The 17,333-nt window shown below is 27.1% G+C and overlaps 1 long non-coding RNA gene across 1 annotated transcript; it reads left to right on the top strand.

Moving 5' to 3' along the window:
* The first annotated feature begins 834 nt into the window (after window positions 1-834).
* On the top strand, window positions 835-17,106 carry LOC126336219 (uncharacterized). Its single transcript, XR_007564919.1, has 2 exons — window positions 835-932; window positions 16,538-17,106. It is a non-coding gene; the product is annotated as an uncharacterized LOC126336219 (long non-coding RNA).
* The last annotated feature ends 227 nt before the right edge of the window (window positions 17,107-17,333 follow it).

Here is a 17,333-nt window from a genome sequence, read left to right as displayed (position 1 = left end):
ATTTGGAACATTAGGTATAATTTATGCTATACTATCAATTGGACTAATAGGATTTATTGTATGAGCACATCATATATTTACAGTAGGAATGGATGTTGACACACGAGCATATTTTACATCAGCAACAATAATTATTGCTGTACCTACAGGAATTAAGGTATTTAGATGATTAGCTACATTATATGGAACTAAATTCAAGTTCAATCCACCATTATTATGAGCTCTAGGATTTATTTTCCTATTTACAATTGGTGGATTAACAGGATTAGTATTAGCAAATTCATCACTTGATATTGTATTACATGATACATATTATGTAGTAGCCCACTTTCATTATGTATTATCTATAGGAGCAGTATTTGCAATTATAGGAGGTGTCATTCAATGATATCCACTATTTACAGGATTAACTATAAATAATACATGATTAAAAATCCAATTTACAATTATATTCATTGGAGTAAATTTAACATTCTTTCCTCAACACTTCCTAGGATTAGCAGGAATACCTCGACGATACTCTGACTACCCAGACGCATATACATCATGAAACGTAGTATCAAGAATTGGGTCTACAATTTCTATTGTAGGAATCATTATATTCATTGTAATTATATGAGAAAGAATGATTACAAACCGAGCAATTATATTTAGAGCTAACATAAGAAGATCAACAGAATGACTACAAAATAACCCTCCTGCAGAACATAGTTACTCAGAATTACCATTAATCTCTAGATTCTAATATGGCAGATTAGTGCAGTAGATTTAAGCTCTACAAATAAAGGTTTGACCTTTTATTAGAAAATATTTATTAATGGCAACATGATCAAATTTATCTCTTGAAGATGGAGCTTCACCATTAATGGAGCAATTATCATTCTTTCATGATCATACTATGGTCGTATTATTATTAATTACAGTAATTGTAGGTTATGCCCTAAGTTGTATATTATTTATTGCCTATACTAACCGTAATATACTTCATGGACATTTAATTGAAACAATCTGAACAGCTTTACCAGCAATTACATTAATTTTTATTGCCCTTCCATCATTACGACTATTATATTTACTTGATGATTCAGTAGATGCAATAATTACAATTAAAACCATTGGACGACAATGATATTGAAGATATGAATATTCAGACTTCATAGACGTAGAATTTGACACTTATATAACACCAGAACAAGACCTAGAAAATGATGGATTCCGACTACTAGATGTAGATAACCGAACAATCCTACCAATAAATACAGAAGTACGAGTATTAACAAGAGCATCAGATGTTCTACACTCATGAGCAGTTCCTGCATTAGGGGTTAAAATTGATGCAACGCCAGGTCGGTTAAATCAAGGAACATTCACAATAAATCGACCTGGATTATTCTTTGGACAATGCTCAGAAATCTGTGGAGCAAACCACAGATTTATACCAATTGTAATTGAAAGAACTTCAGTAAATTTATTTATTAAGTGATTATCTAAGATAATTTAAGGAGTTAGTTAAAATAAATAACATTAGAGTGTCAATCTAAAGTAACTAAAAAAAATTAGTACACCTTGAAATTCATCAGATGACTGAAAGTAAGTAATGGTCTCTTAAACCAAATAATAGTAAATTAACGACTACTTCTGATGGGGAAATTATATCCAAATCCCTCAAATATCCCCTCTTATATGATTCTCACTATTCATTATATTTTCAGCTACATTAATCTTGTTTAATCAAATAAACTTCTTCTCATTTAAACCTAACCTTATTAAAAGAGCAGAAAAAGGAACAATTGAAATAAAAAACTTAAATTGAAAATGATAACAAATCTATTCTCAACATTTGACCCATCAACTAACATCTTTAATTTATCATTAAATTGAACTAGAACATTTCTAGGACTATTATTAATCCCATCACTATTTTGACTTACACCATCACGAATTAACATTATCTGAAATAAACTAAATTTAACCTTACATAATGAATTTAAAACACTTCTTGGACCAAAATCATTTAATGGAACAACATTCATTTTCATCTCAATTTTTATTATAATATTATTTTACAATTCCATAGGATTATTCCCTTATATTTTTACTAGAACAAGACATTTAGCATTAACATTTGCAATTGCCCTACCTATATGGCTAAGATTTATATTATTTGGATGAATTAACCATACTAATCATATATTTACACACCTTGTACCACAAGGTACACCGCCTGCATTAATATCATTTATAGTACTAATTGAAACAATTAGTAATGTTATTCGACCAGGTACATTAGCAGTACGGTTGGCAGCAAATATAATTGCAGGACACTTATTATTAACCTTATTAGGAAACACAGGACCATCTATAGCAATAAACTTAATCTCATTACTAATTATTGGACAAATACTTCTATTAATTCTAGAATCAGCAGTAGCAATAATTCAAGCCTATGTTTTCTCAATTCTAAGAACTCTATATTCTAGAGAAGTATATTAAACCTATGTTAACAACTCACTCAAACCACCCATTCCACTTAGTAGACTATAGACCTTGACCATTAACAGGAGCAATTGGAGCAATAGTCCTAGTATCAGGACTAGCAAAATGATTCCACCTATTTAATATTAACTTATTCATAATTGGATTTGGAATTACCCTACTAACTATAATTCAATGATGACGAGATGTAGTACGAGAAGGAACATATCAAGGATTACATACAGGATTTGTATCAATTGGATTACGATGAGGAATAATTTTATTTATTGCATCAGAGGTATTATTTTTCGTTTCTTTTTTTTTGAGCATTCTTTAGAAGAAGATTAGCACCAACAATTGAACTATGAATACTATGACCTCCAATAGGAATTCAACCCTTTAACCCTATACAAATTCCATTACTTAATACAGCTATTCTTTTAGCATCAGGAGTAACAGTAACATGAGCACATCATAGTTTAATGGAATCTAATCATACTCAAGCACTACAAGGATTATTCTTCACAGTGTTATTAGGACTATACTTTACAATACTTCAAGCATATGAATATTGAGAAGCACCTTTTACCATTGCAGATGCAGTTTATGGATCAACATTCTTTGTTGCAACAGGATTCCATGGTTTACACGTAATTATTGGAACAATCTTTTTATCAACATGTCTACTTCGACACTCAATAAATCAATTTCACCAAGACATCACTTTGGATTTGAAGCAGCAGCATGATACTGACACTTCATAGACGTAGTATGATTATTCTTATATATCTCTATTTATTGATGAGGTAGATAATTGTTTTTCTAGTATAAATAGTACATTTGACTTCCAATCAGAAAGCTTGATATAAATCAAGAAAAACAATTCTAATTCTATCAACAAGAGTTTTCATTAGATTTATTATTCCAATAATTGTTATAATCCTGGCAACAACACTATCAAAAAAATTAATTAATGATCGAGAAAAAAGATCACCATTTGAATGTGGGTTTGATCCAAAAAGATCAGCACGAATACCATTCTCAATACGATTCTTCCTAATCGCAGTAATCTTTTTAATTTTTGATGTAGAAATTGCACTAATTCTACCAATTGTAATTATTTTTAAAACTTCAGACATTATAATCTGAACAGTATCAACAATATTTTTTATTCTAGTTCTATTAGGACGACTATACCATGAATGAAACCAAGGAGCATTACAATGAGCAGAATAAAGGGTTGTAGTTAAATATAACATTTGGGTTGCATTCAAAAAGTATTGATATTATCAATCAACCTTAAATAGAATAAGAAGCGAAATATTGCAGTCAGTTTCGACCTGGAAGATTGGTATGTACTACCCTTATTCTTATTAATTGAAGCCAAAAAGAGGCGTATTACTGTTAATAATATAATTGAACTATAATAGTTCCAATTAAGGAAATGTAAAGCCAATATGAAAGCTGCTAACTTTTTATATTAGCTTTTAAACTCCGTTAACATTTCTAAAATTTATATAGTTTAAATAAAACATTACATTTTCACTGTAAAACTAATATATCTATATTTATAAATACTTAAAAGTAAAAATACTTCCTTAACATCTTCAGTGTCACGCCCTAATTATAAGCTATTTAAGTAAACGAAAAACAATATTACCAAAATAAATATTCAAAAAATAAAAGTTAAAAGATAAATCTTGAAATTAGAATCATATCAACCTTGAATATAACCAATTAAATAAATAAATAATCTATATAAACCTTGACCACCAAGTAATTCACCTCAACCATAATCAAATGACTTAGATGAATAATAACCTATTTTTAAAGGAATATATCTAATAAACTTAGTTGAAAGAAAAGGTATAAATCATATAGAACCAGCAAATCTAACAAAAGAAAGTATACTTAAAGAAAATAAATTATGAGAAAAATCAAAATTAGAAATAAGATAACCTAAATAAGCACCTAAAATAACAACTGTAATAGTTAAAAACTTTAAATAATAAGGTAAAGCAATCACATGAGGAATAGGAAAAATTAATCAAGATAAAAGACTACCACCAAAAACAGCAACAAACAATAGACCAATTATTCCAAATGAAATATAATAACCCTTATCATCAAAAGAAAATCTAGAATAAAAATTATTATCACCAGATATTGAATAATAAAACAAACGAAAAGAATAAGAAGCAGTTAAACCAGTAGAAAAAAAATAAAGAAAAAAAATTAAACAATTAATTCATCTTAAACAAACCATCTCAAGAATTAAATCCTTTGAATAAAATCCCGCTAAAAAAGGTATTCCACACAAAGATAAACTAGAAACATTAAAACAAACTGAAGTTAAAGGTATGAAATTAACAATTGATCCTATAAAACGAATATCCTGAGAATCCTTCAAATTATGAATTATTGAACCTGCACATATAAATAATAATGCCTTAAATAAAGCATGAGCCAATAAATGAAAAAATGCAAGCTTTGGATAACCTATAGCCAAAATTCTTATTATTAAACCAAGTTGTCTTAAAGTAGAAAGAGCAATAATCTTCTTTAAATCAAACTCAAAATTAGCGCCCAATCCAGCCATAAATATAGTTATACAACCAATTAAAAGTAAAAATCAACCACATTTATAAGTATCCAATATTGGTCTAAAACGAATTAATAAATAAACACCAGCAGTAACAAAAGTAGAAGAATGAACTAAAGCAGAAACAGGAGTAGGAGCTGCTATAGCAGCAGGAAGTCATGAAGAGAAAGGAATCTGAGCTCTCTTAGTTATAGCTGCTAAAACAATTAATATAGTAATGAGCTTTATTTCAAAAGAATTAGAAATAAAATCATAATAATAAATATAATTTCAACCACCAAAATTTAACATTCATGCAATAGAAATTAAAATAGTAACATCACCAATACGATTAGAAAGTGCAGTTAATATACCAGCACTATAAGATTTTACATATTGATAATAAGTAACTAAACAATAAGAAACTAAACCTAAACCATCTCAACCTAATAAAATTCTAATTAAATTAGGACTAATAATTAAAAAACCTATAGAAAGAATAAATATTAAAACAATAATAATAAAACGATTTATATTCTTTTCACCAGATATATAATCCTCTCTATAATAAATAACCAAAGAAGAAATATATATAACAAAAGATATAAAAATAAGAGATATTCAATCCAAAATTAAAGTTATAACAACTATAGAACCATTTAAATTGAAAAGCTCTCACTCAACAAAAACTCTATAATCAATTATTAAATAATAAATACCTAAAATAAAAATTATAGTTCTCGAAATAAACAAAGAAAAAAAACTCAAAGAACAAATAGAAAATAAATTCACGGCCTAAGATGAAAAACTTCATATCATTGATTCCACAAAACAATATTTTTAATTAAAATACTTAAGCAAACTAAACAAAGAAATATTCACCCTTTAAACAGAGAATATTTAAAGGCAATCAATGTAAAAGTAAAAGATGATATTCACGAAAATAACCAAGAGAACAAGTATAAACACCAGAATAATAATTCCCATGCTGAGAATAAGAATATATATACAAAGTATAAACAGCTCTAAAAAAAGATAAAAAAATCAAAGCAAAGAATCTAAAAGAAGATCAAGATATAATTCTATTTAATAATCTAATTTCACCTACCAAATTTAAAGAAGGAGGAGCAGCCATATTTGATGATCTTAAAAGAAATCATCATAAAGCCATTCTTGGCATCAAATTAATTATACCCTTGTTAATTAATAATCTTCGTCTACCTAAACGTTCATAAATAATATTAGATAAACCAAATAAACCAGAAGAACATAAACCATGACCAACCATTAGAGAAAGAGAACCTACACAACCTCATCAATTCATAGTCATCAATCCACCAATAACCATTCTTATATGAGCAACAGAAGAATATGCAATTAAAGACTTTAAATCAACCTGACGAAAACAAATAAATCTTACAATAACACCCCCAGATAAACCTAAAGACAATCAAAAATAATTAAACTTTAAACCCAAATAAGAAATAACCTTTATAACACGAAAAATACCATAACCACCTAACTTTAATAAAACACCAGCAAGAATTATTCTACCTGAAATAGGGGCCTCTACATGAGCCTTAGGAAGTCATAAATGAACCAAAAACGTAGGTATCTTAACTAAAAAAGCCAAAATTATAAATACATAAAACATAAAATAATAAGAACCAAAATCAACCAATAAAGGAAAATATAAAGTATTAGAAAAATCATAAACCTTAAATAAAACTAATAATAAAGGTAATCTATCAACCAAAGTATAAAAAATTAAATAAACACCAGCCTGCAAACGCTCAGGTTGATAACCCCAACCCAAAATTAAAAGTAAAGTAGGAACTAATCTAGCCTCAAAAAAAATATAAAAAGAAAGAAGACTTAATCTAGCAAATGAACAATAAAGCATAATTATTAAAATCAAAACCATAAAAACAAAAAAATTAGAATGATATGAACTTAAATAAACTGAACCTCTAGCAGTGATTATTAAAGAACAAATCCAAAAACTAAGTAAAATTAAACTAAAAGAAAAATAATCAATACCAAAATAATATCTAATTATATTCAAATCAGCATATGAATAAACACAAATTATAAAAACAAAACCCGACAGAAACATTAAAGAATGAACCAACCATCAACAATTATTTAATAAACAAAGAGGGATCAAAAAAATAGTTATAAATAAATACTTTAACATAAAGATAAACCAAAAGAATTAAAAAAATCATTACCATGAGAACGAATTATTGAAACTAAAATAGAAAGACCTAAAGCACCCTCACAAACAGAAAAAACTAAAAAAATAACAGGAAAACAATAATCATAATCAAACTCAATAAGAAAAACAATAACTAACATAAATAAAGAAAGAACAATATATTCTAATCTCAAAAGAACCATTAATAAATGTTTACGTTTAGAAGAAAAAACATAAACACCAGCAAAATAAATCAATAAAGAAGTAAAAATAGAGAATATAAACATTAGTTTTAATAGTTTAAAAAAAACGCCGGTCTTGTAAACCGGAAATAAGTCCAGCCCCCACTTTTAAAACTCCAGAGGTGGAAAAGCTTCCATCATCGGTCCCCAAAACCGGTATTTTAAATAAACTAACCCCTGAAATGATCAAAATAATAATTATATCATTATCAAATGTAATAAATATTAATTTTATTAAATTAAGACACCCAATATCAATAATGCTTTTTATTATCCTTCAAACCTTCCTAGTTGGATTAATAACAGGAACAATAATAGAAAGATATTGATTATCATATATTTTATTTTTAATATTTCTTGGTGGTATACTAGTATTATTTATTTACATTACAAGAATTGCATCAAACGAAATATTTCAGCCTAAATCAATCACTTTAATTATTACATTAATAATGTGAGTATTTATCATATTAATATTAATTATTCTAGATATATCTATATTTATAGACTTTTTCAAAAACACCGAAACTATATATATTGATAATTCAATCAATTATCAAGAAATAACAATATCTTTAGAAAAATTATATAATAGACCAACATTCATTATTACAATAATAATAATACACTAGATCGCGTGTTACTACTAGCAGTTGTTAAAATCACCAATATTAATCAGGGACCTATTCGTAAAATAAGATAATTACTAATGAATAAACCCTTACGATTAAGACATCCTTTAATTAAAATTATTAATAACTCTTTAATTGACTTACCTGCCCCAACAAATATTTCATTTTGATGAAATTTTGGATCCCTATTAGGGTTATGTTTGGTAATTCAAATCGTAACTGGACTATTTTTAGCTATACATTATACATCAAATATTGAAATAGCATTCAGTAGTGTAGTACACATCTGCCGAGACGTAAATAATGGTTGAATTATCCGAACCTTACACGCAAATGGAGCATCTATATTTTTTATTTGTATTTACTTACATGTAGGACGGGGAATTTACTATGGATCTTATATATATATATACATACCTGAATAATTGGTACAGTGATTTTATTTTTAGTTATAGCAACTGCATTTATAGGATATGTCTTACCCTGAGGCCAAATATCTTTTTGAGGTGCAACAGTAATTACTAATTTATTATCAGCAATCCCATACTTAGGAACAGATTTAGTCCAATGAGTATGAGGAGGATTCGCTGTTGATAATGCAACATTAAATCGATTCTTCACATTCCATTTTGTATTACCATTTATTATTGCTGCTATAGCAGCAATTCATTTATTTTTTCTTCACCAAACAGGATCTAATAAATCCTCTTGGACTAAATGGAGATATTGAAAAAATTCCATTCCATCCATACTTTACCTTTAAGGATTCTATTACATTTGTAATAATAACATCATTATTAATTATACTATGTTTAATTAATCCTTACCTATTAGGAGATCCAGATAACTTTGTACCTGCCAACCCATTAGTAACACCAGTTCACATTCAACCAGAATGATATTTCCTATTTGCATATGCAATTCTACGATCTATCCCTAATAAGTTAGGAGGTGTTATTGCATTATTTTTATCAATTAGAATCTTAATAATTTTACCATTTTATAATAAAACACCATTCCGAGGCATTCAATTTTACCCTATTAATCAAATTTTATTCTGAATTATAGTAGTTGTTGTATGCTTACTAACGTGAATTGGTAAACGACCTGTTGAAGAACCTTATATTATAACAGGTCAAATCTTAACAATTATTTACTTCACATATTTCTTAATTAATGTCCATGTCGCAAACGCATGAGATAAATTAATTAAGGAATAAAGTTAATTAGCTTAGGAAAAGCATATGTTTTGAAAACATAAAATTAGAAGTTTAACTCTTCTATTAACTTTTCTCAAAAGATTTCACTAAACAAATGAGATAAATAAAATCTTTAAACCAACAAAGAAAATAAAAAAATTCAAAGATAAAGGTAAAAAACTTTTTCAAGCTAAGTACATTAATTTATCATAACGGAACCGTGGTAATGTTCCACGAACCCAAATAAAACCAAAAGATATAATAGCAAGCTTAATAAAAAATATAAAAGAATAAAAATCACCGCCCAAAAAAATTAAATCCAATAACATTCTTATGAAGACAATTCTAGTATATTCAGCTAAAAAAATTAAAGTAAAACCACCCGCACCATACTCAATATTCAATCCTGAAACTAACTCAGATTCCCCTTCAGCAAAATCAAAAGGAGTACGATTAGTTTCAGCTAAGCACGAAGCAAAACAAGCTAAAGCTAAAGGAAAAGAAATAATAATAAATCAACAATAAAGCTGATAGTTTATAAAATCAAACATATTAAAACTACCAATTAAAATAATTAAAGACAATAAAATTAAAGCTAAACTAACTTCATAAGAAATTGTTTGAGCAACAGAACGAAGAGAACCTAATAATGAATAATTTGAATTAGAAGATCAACCAGCAATTATAACAGTATAAACACCTAATCTAGTACAACATAAAAAAAATAAAAATCCATAAGAAAAAGAACACATATAAGTTAAATAAGGAAAAATTACTCAAACGGCTAAAGAAATCATTAAATTAAAAACAGGGGAAAAATAATAAAGTAGGTAATTAGATATAATAGGAATTGGCTGCTCCTTACAAATTAACTTAATAGCATCTCTAAATGGCTGAGGAATTCCAACAAAACCTACCTTATTTGGACCCTTTCGAATCTGAATATAACCTAAAACCTTACGCTCTAATAAAGTTAAAAAGGCAACAGTAATTAAAACACAAATAACCAGTAAAAGAAAATTCAAAATAAATATAAATAAATCATAAAGTATCAATACTATTTGTAGAAAAAATCTACATAAATGAATTCTAAATTCAACACATTAATCTGTCAAAATAGTAAATAAATTAATATTAATCAATATAACAAAAAATATTTTAACCATATGGTCCTTTCGTACTAATATGGATTAACAATCTTAGGATAGAAACCGACCTGGCTCACGCCGGTCTGAACTCAGATCATGTAAGAATTTAAAGGTCGAACAGACCTAATCATTGGGCTCCTGCACCCAAAATTTTTCTTAATCCAACATCGAGGTCGCAATCTGCTTTGTCGATATGAGCTCTCAAAAACAATGACGCTGTTATCCCTAAGGTAACTTAATCTTATGATCATAAATTATGGATCAAAATAACAAACATAAATAAATGATATAATAATGAAGAGTTTATCTATTCTTCATGTCACCCCAACAAAACATCATCATTAAATATAGAAAGACAAACAAAAAACTATATAAAAGTAAAATGTCAAGCTCTATAGGGTCTTCTCGTCCTAAAGAAGAATTTAAGCCTTTTGACTCAAAAGTTAAATTCAAAAATTTATTAAGAGACAGTTGATTTCTCGTCAAGCCATTCATTCCAGCCACTAATTAAGAGACTAATGATTATGCTACCTTTGCACGGTCAAAATACCGCGGCTCTTTAAAAATACGCTCAGTGAGCAGGACAGACCTCAAAATATAAACAAGAGGACATGTTTTTGATAAACAGGCGGAAATCAATTTTGCCTAGTTCCTTATAATAAGTTCACAAGGTAAAAATTTCATACTAATAAATATACTAATTCTATCATTATTACAAAAATTTTAAAATTAAATTAATAATCTTAATAAAAAACCTAAAATATTTATAAAATCAAAATAAAAAATAATGAACTAAAACGTAATATTAAAGATAGCTGGTTTAAAGCTTACTATTATATTTCTATAAAATAAATTATAGGTTATTAACTTCAAAGCTTATCCCTTAAAGAATAAATAAGTTAATATTTTTACTTAAAAAATTAAATAAAAACAAATAACTTTAAAAAATTAAATTTTTTCTTAAGAAACTAGATATCTTGGGAAACGATTAACATCTCATTTCTATAAATAATTTAATAATAATTATGATACATTAACTATAAATTATTTATAAATCAACCCAAATCGAGACAAGTAAAATAAATACTAAAATTTTGATAAACCCTGATACAAAAGGTACAATAAATAAAATCTACATAAAAAAATTTAAAATAATATTTCATAAAACACTTACATTACCAATAAACTATAATTTAAAAAATCAATTCTATAAAATATACTAAGACAAAAATACAATAAAATTATTTATATTAAATAATTAAATAAACAAAAAATAAATATAATAAAATAAATAATCAAGATATCCTGATTTGCACAGAAAAATTTTCAGTGTAAATGAAACACTTTACTAATAAGTTATATCTTGAAACTCTTCCTAGATACACTTTCCAGTACATCTACTATGTTACGACTTATCTCATCTAAATTGAAGCTACTTGAAAATAAAATAGAATAATCAATAATGAGAGCGACGGGCGATGTGTACACATCTCAGAGCCAATATCAGTTAAATTAAATAAATTAAATTACTATCAAATCCACCTTCATTAACAGTATTTCACTATCAAATCCGTTATAAACAAAAATCTATTGTAACCCACCTCCTCTTAACTATAAGCTGCACCTTGACCTGAAATATTTTATAATTATAAATCTTGAGAATTATAACTCTAAAAAGATTCTCTGATAACGGAGATATACAAACAAATAAATTAAGTAGAGTAAATCGTGTATTATCAATCATGGGGTAGGTTCCTCTGAATGGAATGAGATACCGCCAAATTCTTTGGGTTTAAAGACCTTAACTAATAGTACCCTGGTAAATATAATTAACATTTAAAATAATAGGGTATCTAATCCTAGTTTATTATTTAAATTTCACAGATTCATAAAAAGGGCCACAAATAAATTTTAACATTTCACCTTACAAATTTATATTTCAACCCTAATAATATAAACAACTGTTTTAACCAATAATATTCACTTGTATCAATCGTATAACCGCGGCTGCTGGCACGAATTATGCCGATACTAAATCAATTGCTAAATCCAAAATCACTTAATAATTAAATCAAATTACTGCAAAAAGAACATTTAGTCTAACAAAACTTACATATAATACAAAGAAAAAGTGAATAAACAAGCAAGAATAAAACTTTTAAAAATAAAAAATAAGAAAATTTTAAATCTATTAATTCAGGAAAAATTAAAAGATTCAAATATTTAAAGAAAAAAAAGAAAAAAAACACAAACATTAAAGAAAAAAAAAAAAAAGAAATGCCCCTATGTATGACCACAACAACTTCTCTATTATATATAATTAAAGATTAATATGGAACATATATAGCAATAAATGTATTACATTCTTTCTTATTTAATCTTTCTTTTCACTAATAAATAAAGAAAGATTAAATAATATTATAAATATATTTATACAATTATGTAATTTAATATAATATGTTATTAATATGAATTCTTTTTTTTATATTAAGTTAACATTTATATATATTAGTTAAATAATCTAATTATAGGTAATTTACATTATTATATTATTATAATTAATATATTTATTTTTATTAATTATAATATTTTATATTTAAATTAATAATTTTTATATTATAATATATTATAATAATATTAAATATTAAATTACATATTATTATATATATTATATTATAATAACCTATTTTAAGCTAAAAACATAAGTAGCTATAATCCTAGGTAAATAATTGCATTAAAATAATCAATTGATAATGGTAAGATGAACTTATAATACTTTAATTTCAATTAAATGTAATATATTAATATAAATTATTTATTATATATATATATATATAAAAAATAAAATGAGCAGGATAAATTAATCCTAATTAAACAAAATAATACATAAAAGAATTTCAAAAAAAAACTTTCGATTTATATATTAAATAAATGAAGTGCCTGATTAAAGGGTTACCTTGATAGGGTAAATAAAGTAAATAAAATTACCTTCATTAAAATTACATAAGATAGAATTAAACTACCTCCTTTAGTATCAAAAACTAACGTGCATCATACACCTTAATGTAAAAAGGTAAGCTAAACAAGCTAATGGGTTCATACCCCATTTATAGAGGTATCAATCCTCTCCTTTTTAATGACCAACAACTCTACAAAACTTCTCTTCCTATCAACATTAATGATAGGAACGATCCTGTCCATTTCATCAAATTCCTGATTTGGGGTTTGAATAGGACTTGAGATCAACTTACTTTCATTTATTCCGCTCCTAACAAGAAATAAAAATATAATAATAAATGAATCATCAATTAAATATTTTATTGTCCAAGCAATAGCATCGACAATATTATTATTTTCAATTTTGCTGATTCAAATAAAATATCCCATGGGATGGGAAACAGAATTTATCCCATCAATAATAATTAGATCTAGACTATTATTAAAGATTGGAGCTGCACCTTTCCATTTCTGATTTCCAGAAGTTATAGGAGCATCAAGATGAAATAATTGTTTAACATTAATAACATGACAAAAAATCGCCCCAATAATGGTCTTCAATTAAGAACTTTTATTTGAACAATTATTATCTTAAGAATTATTATTGGGGCAATAGGAGGTTTAAATCAAACATCCTTACGACAACTTTTAGCATATTCATCAATCAGACATCTAGGTTGAATAATTAGATCATTAACAGTCAGAGAAAACATCTGAGAACTATACTTCATTATTTACTCACTATTAAGATTAATTATAATTTTATTATTTAAGCAAATAAATTTATTTTTCATAAATCAAATTTATTCAGCCAGAAATATAAAAACCGAAATTAAATTCATAATATTCTTATCTTTATTATCTTTAGGTGGACTACCACCATTCCTTGGATTCTTACCAAAATGAATTGTAATACAATCATTAATAGAAAACAATATAACAACTATTATAACTATTATAGTTGTATTAACTACAATTACACTCTACTACTATATACGTATTAGATTCTCAGCTCTAATTATATCATACACAGAAAATTCGTGATCTATAAAGATAAAGTCCCAAAAATCAAGAATCATTCTTCCTATAACAGTAATAATTTCAACAATAGGATTGATTTCAACATCAACCTTAATTTCATTATACTAAGGACTTAAGTTAATCAAACTAATAACCTTCAAAGTTATAATTAAAAGAATAATCTTTTAGGCCTTAGTAAAATTTTACACCTCTAGAATTGCAGTCTAGAATCATAATTGAATATAAGACCTAAATATGATAAGAGAGAAAACATCTCATAAGTAGATTTACAGTCTACCACCTAAAATTCAGCCATCTTACCGCAAAAATTATTATTCTCAACAAACCATAAGGACATTGGTACTTTATACTTCATATTTGGAGCATGAGCAGGAATAGTAGGAACATCAATAAGAATACTTATTCGTGCTGAACTTGGCCAACCCGGATCTCTAATTGGGGATGACCAGATTTATAATGTTATTATTACAGCTCACGCATTCGTAATAATTTTCTTTATAGTAATACCTATTATAATTGGTGGATTTGGTAATTGACTTGTTCCACTAATAATTGGTGCACCAGATATAGCATTTCCACGAATAAATAATATAAGTTTTTGATTACTACCACCTTCACTAACCCTTCTTCTTACATCTTCTATAGTAGATAATGGTGCTGGTACAGGATGAACAGTTTACCCTCCTCTAGCAGGAGCTATTGCACACGGGGGTGCATCTGTAGATCTAGCTATTTTTTCACTGCACTTAGCAGGTGTATCATCTATTCTTGGTGCAGTGAATTTCATTACAACAGCAATTAATATACGATCAGAAAGTATAACTTTAGATCAAACACCTTTATTTGTATGATCTGTAGCTATTACAGCATTACTTCTCCTTCTTTCACTTCCAGTTTTAGCAGGAGCTATTACTATATTATTAACAGATCGAAATTTAAATACATCATTCTTTGACCCTGCAGGAGGGGGTGACCCAATTCTATATCAACATCTATTTTGATTCTTTGGACACCCAGAAGTTTATATTTTAATTCTACCGGGGTTCGGAATTATTTCACATATTGTATGTCAAGAAATAGGAAAAATTGAATCATTTGGAACATTAGGTATAATTTATGCTATACTATCAATTGGACTAATAGGATTTATTGTATGAGCACATCATATATTTACAGTAGGAATGGATGTTGACACACGAGCATATTTTACATCAGCAACAATAATTATTGCTGTACCTACAGGAATTAAGGTATTTAGATGATTAGCTACATTATATGGAACTAAATTCAAGTTCAATCCACCATTATTATGAGCTCTAGGATTTATTTTCCTATTTACAATTGGTGGATTAACAGGATTAGTATTAGCAAATTCATCACTTGATATTGTATTACATGATACATATTATGTAGTAGCCCACTTTCATTATGTATTATCTATAGGAGCAGTATTTGCAATTATAGGAGGTGTCATTCAATGATATCCACTATTTACAGGATTAACTATAAATAATACATGATTAAAAATCCAATTTACAATTATATTCATTGGAGTAAATTTAACATTCTTTCCTCAACACTTCCTAGGATTAGCAGGAATACCTCGACGATACTCTGACTACCCAGACGCATATACATCATGAAACGTAGTATCAAGAATTGGGTCTACAATTTCTATTGTAGGAATCATTATATTCATTGTAATTATATGAGAAAGAATGATTACAAACCGAGCAATTATATTTAGAGCTAACATAAGAAGATCAACAGAATGACTACAAAATAACCCTCCTGCAGAACATAGTTACTCAGAATTACCATTAATCTCTAGATTCTAATATGGCAGATTAGTGCAGTAGATTTAAGCTCTACAAATAAAGGTTTGACCTTTTATTAGAAAATATTTATTAATGGCAACATGATCAAATTTATCTCTTCAAGATGGAGCTTCACCATTAATGGAGCAATTATCATTCTTTCATGATCATACTATAGTCGTATTATTATTAATTACAGTAATTGTAGGTTATGCCCTAAGTTATATATTATTTATTGCCTATACTAACCGTAATATACTTCATGGACATTTAATTGAAACAATCTGTACAGCTTTACCAGCAATTACATTAATTTTTATTGCCCTTCCATCATTATGACTATTATATTTACTTGATGATTCAGTAGATGCAATAATTACAATTAAAACCATTGGACGACAATGATATTGAAGATATGAATATTCAGACTTCATAGACGTAGAATTTGACACTTATATAACACCAGAACAAGACCTAGAAAATGATGGATTCCGACTACTAGATGTAGATAACCGAACAATCCTACCAATAAATACAGAAGTACGAGTATTAACAAGAGCATCAGATGTTCTACACTCATGAGCAGTTCCTGCATTAGGGGTTAAAATTGATGCAACGCCAGGTCGGTTAAATCAAGGAACATTCACAATAAATCGACCTGGATTATTCTTTGGACAATGCTCAGAAATCTGTGGAGCAAACCACAGATTTATACCAATTGTAATTGAAAGAACTTCAGTAAATTTATTTATTAAGTGATTATCTAAGATAATTTAAGGAGTTAGTTAAAATAAATAACATTAGAGTGTCAATCTAAAGTAACTAAAAAAAATTAGTACACCTTGAAATTCATCAGATGACTGAAAGTAAGTAATGTTCTCTTAAACCAAATAATAGTAAATTAACGACTACTTCTGATGGGGAAATTATATCCAAATCCCTCAAATATCCCCTCTTATATGATTCTCACTATTCATTATATTTTCAGCTACATTAATCTTGTT

The sequence above is a fragment of the Schistocerca gregaria genome, chromosome 2 (genome assembly GCF_023897955.1).
Source record: "Schistocerca gregaria isolate iqSchGreg1 chromosome 2, iqSchGreg1.2, whole genome shotgun sequence".
In the NCBI taxonomy this organism is placed as follows: domain Eukaryota; kingdom Metazoa; phylum Arthropoda; class Insecta; order Orthoptera; family Acrididae; genus Schistocerca; species Schistocerca gregaria.
Note: the sequence above shows the minus strand (reverse complement) of the source record. Positions and strands in the feature narration are given on the sequence as shown.